The sequence below is a fragment of a genome, unplaced genomic scaffold, assembly GCF_019419815.1.
Source record: "Pyrus x bretschneideri cultivar Hongxiangsu unplaced genomic scaffold, Pyrus_bretschneideri_v1 Contig11, whole genome shotgun sequence".
NCBI lineage: Eukaryota > Viridiplantae > Streptophyta > Magnoliopsida > Rosales > Rosaceae > Pyrus > Pyrus x bretschneideri.
The window spans coordinates 4,537,545-4,542,289 of NW_025999402.1; positions in this window are offsets into that span (position 1 = coordinate 4,537,545).

Sequence of the window (4,745 nt, forward strand, 5' to 3'; positions counted from 1 at the left end):
AATAATGGTGGGTGGAGTGTGATATCTTTGGTGGAAAGAGGTTGGGAAAGAATTGGGTTAGAATCAATGGAAAGGTTGGAGGAAGGAATGGGTATGTGCTAGATGAAGGCAAGAAACTTCAATGGAGAAAAAAGAGAATTGGGTGTGAGATTTGCAAGAGGAAGAAGAGTGGTTTGGGGATCCGGAATCTCTGCAGGACGGCGTTAGGTGTAAAGGATATGATGAATGTCTAGTCTTAGGTCTTGCATTTTTTTTCATTTTTTTTCTATTTTTATTTCTTTATTTATAATATTATTTAAATATATATTGGAGTCATTTAAAAAAATATATTATGGTTATTTTGGGAATAATGGTGGGTGGGGAAATAACATTTTACTTTTTTAATTTTCTATGATGGGTGGGATTATAATGTGGGTGAGAAAATAAGACACTAGGGTGGGTCTAATAGCACTCAAAAAGAATTAATTGTGGGACCCACTATACATCGAACTTCAACATTTGAATTGTCTATTTTGTTAGTCCCGATTCATTGATCATCCTTGTAAAAATTCAATTCAATCTAAAACCATTTGCCTATTTAGTTATAACAATGGAATTTCATTTTTTCTTATATAATGAAGTGTTCGTCAATTTCTTTAAACTCAGTTAGATGTTTCAAATATTTTCAATTTGGTTAATATTTTGTACGGATGATCTAAGAGGTACAACTTGAAAAATAAATGGTTTGGATTGTTGAAGTTTGATATAGTGTGCGCCTTACAACTAATCTCCATTTAAAAAAAGAAAATGGAGATTCGTTCCCTTAAAGATCTGTGATGTGCACGTGTCTTTACTCATTAGCCCAATAGTTCATCAAATAACAGAATAACACATTAGAAATTTGCCCTTCCATTTTATATGTGAAACATATTGTTTTAAGAAACCGTGGGATATTTATAAGGACTTTTATAATGCACATATAGAGAGAACAAATGACACATCCTGACTCGGAATGTCCACTAGGACTCCGAATTGAGTTGTGTTGGCTGACACCTGGAAGGTGACGAAGCCATAAAGTGTGATGATGTGGAAAAAGTGAATAAATTTAAACCTAAAAGTGTCTAAATACAAGAGTGCGCCGTGAGCGGAAATAAACCCATTTCACACGGCACGTCAGAGCATAAACAAAGTACAGTATAGTGGATTGAAAATCATACCATTGAAGGTAATCTCCAATACCAAGACTTGCCACAAATCTTCGTCGACACGAAAGCTTCGCTACTAGACCTAGAGGGATAAAACAAGAATGAGGCCAAAAAATAAAGTTTTAATAAAAGTATTCTCAACAATATAATCCTTCACCATAACACATGTTAGCTTTCAGAAAATCATATTACGGATAAACATGAAATCAAAAGTATACTAACATTACATCCAGAAGTATATCACATCACAACATCTTATTAACAATATAAATAAACAAGTGCTTAATAACCCATACTAGCACGCCGGTCGGAGTTACCTGTGGTGATCTGTACGACTGCAATTATATCTCATAAATAAATGATAGCTCATAAGTCGGAGTCACCTATAATGACCTGTACGATTATCCATACTCATCACATATTCTAGCTCATAAGTCGGAGTCACCTATAGTGACCTGTACGACTATCCATATCTCATCACATATCTCATCAATCATGAATAACATATAAGTCGGAGTCACCTAAAGTGACCTATGTGACTTATCCATATCTCATCAATTAGCTCATCTACCAAATCCTGCACAAGAGTCGGAACAACCTAAAGTGGTCTGGACGACAGACTGGGTGTAAATAAATATGCTCAAGTGCTACGATCACGTGAAGGCTGTGCGAAGTATCGCAAGCCATCTACGAGTCGGAACCACCTAATGTGGTCTGTACGACAGGTTGACACCTACCTTGGATCCAAGGTGAGTGTGTGGTGCGGGAGGTGAACGATCACGTGAAGGCTAGGCCCTGGCCACAGGTGGAGCACTAACACTGAGGTGCAGGATAATGAGCATTAAATACATCTCAACACAATCATACTCACCTGAAACTTACCTTGGGCGTCCGCAGAGTCATTTGGCACTTCAAAGCATTCACAATAATTAGGTTCAGGTAATATACATATAAATAAACCATGATGCAATCTAATACTCAATCCTGTTATAGCATTTTTCCAATATATACATACATACATAGATATATATATATATATATATATATATATATATATATAATGTGGCGTAAAATGCACAATCTATAACACCCTACTACTGAAATATTTATTTTCGGAAAATAATTATCGGGGATAAGTCCAACTAAACACTAGTTTAATTAATTATCATTATTTACGTTTCCTTATTTCAATTTCTTGATTCCTTCCACATTGATTTATGACCAATACCCAATCACTAAAAACATAAGGTTAAATCTCATATTTTCACCAAATTTCCTTCACCTTACTCAATTCACAAACAAGGTTTTTGTTTCAATTATTGTATGGTTGCATCTAATGTCTCGTTAGACTGCCTACGGACCCTAAACAAGGATCAAGCCATTCATAGTTCACATTAGTACTTCAAAGTATTCATAGTAATTATACGCAATAAGCAATTTATAAACGTTGTGGAATTGTCAATCATACACACACACACACACACACACACACACATAATATACGATAAAAAGGAAAAGACCCATTTACCTGAGGTCCGTGCTACGACTCCCTAGCATGCATAACAAGACATCACGAACCATCGTCGCCTGTGGCCAATTATCAAATCACATCTCAGAGTTTGTGCCGATAAAATACACAATTTACATAAAACACATCCTTACGTAATTCAATTTAGAAGATCTGCATCACGGATTTCCGATCTGTTGCTTCCAAAGATCCACATTATATCTCTAGAACAATACCCTAAAGTCCTATTATGATTCAACGGTTGGATCTCCACCAATTGCCAAGACTAAGTGGCAGTTAACCTTTTATTTTATGAACTTACAAATCCAATTCGGGAAGATCCGTATATCAGATTCCCGATCCGTAAGCTCCTATGATATTCAAATATTATGTACTATAATGTATTAAAGTTTGGTGACAATCCAACGGTTGGATCGTCAATTCATATAATGACCTATTAACGTAATGTAGAGAATTTAGATTCTAACAATCAACCTACGTCATACAATTACCAAAACTGAACTTAAAGCATCTAATTAGCCTAAGAATAACATCGATGGCCCCTGGCCATGCGCCGCCACGACTCCCCGGAAAATCCAACTATTTCCAAAAATTATCAAAATTTACAGGAATGAAGATCTCAATGAGTGGAGTAAACTTTATACTTGTGACCAAGTTCAATTTGGCCTGGAAGAGCCCCAATTTTGCTAAAACCCGTCGGAAACCCTAGTTTTTGGGTGTCCTCAATTCAGCTCCATAGCAACTCCGACGCCCCCAAACTTGTTTGGCTTTGTTCCGGAGATTCAGGGGAGTATTTTGGTGGTGGTAATTCAATGAAATCATTTAAGAATTTGGTGAATCTTGGCCATGAACCGTCGCCCCCACCGGTGCTATTTTTCCTAAAATTACCATCAAATTCCTTCAAATTTTGGATGGAAAAGGAAGAGGGAAGGTTATGGAGTAGGTTGCAGGTAGTGGGAAGGTTTAAATCGCCAGAAAAATGGCCGAATTTGGCTGTGTGCTTGTCGGGTCGAGCGGGTTAAGGGGGAAACCCGGTTTCTCCCTCCTTTTCACCTTCCCTTCTTTCCCTCCTTTCTCTTCTCTCTGGTTGGTCAATCTTCTCTCTTCCTCTCCTCCGATTGGGCAGCAGCCCTTCTCTTCTGCTCTTTCTCCCGTCCCCCTTCTTCTTTCTCTTATTCTTCCTTTTTTTTTTTTTTTTTTTTTTTTTTTTTTAAACTCAATGATAAATAAAATATATTCATTATAAAAATGTATAAAACATATAAATAGTGACTAAACAAAAGTACTTCTTAGGTTTATAGTTCCGTAACGTCGAATACTTCAAGAAAACACATCCCCCTTCTTCTTTCTCTTCATCTTCAATATTTTTATATTTTAAACTCAATGATAAACAAAATATATTCATTATAAAAACGTATAAAACATATAAATAGTGACTAAACAAAAGCACTTCTCGGGTTTATAGTTCCGTAACGTCGAATACTTCAAGAAAACACTAAAGGATTCATTTATACACCTCACTGTACGTTGGTCAACGGAAGTGAAGACCCTCGCCTCTAAAGGCATTTTCATAAAGTTACATTTTTAAAATTTATAAAAATGTAAAATTTGGGACGGGATGTCATAACAAAGGTATGCCACTGCAACCAAGACGTAAGTGGATTAACTTTGTCAATACAACACTGATCAGTAGTTTACCTGTTGATTTAGATCCCGCTTCCAATAGTTCTGATCGTTTATGAGTAACAACTATGTGTCAAAATGAACAGAAATATATAATTTCATCTCGTTCTAATCGTTTATGAGCGACAACTATGTGTGTGACAGCTCGTTCCTGAAATTCTAAAAATGTACGTGTGAAAGGACGATTTTGCCCCTAGTGTGATTTTTTTTACGTTGTGTGGTTGTTTTTGGTTGGTTGTTGGCTGATGATGGACCACACATTCCCCCCCACACACACACTCACCCTTTCCCTGCCCTGCATCCTGTCCCGTGCCATTTCCCTCTCCCATTCCCATTCCTATTGTACGGAC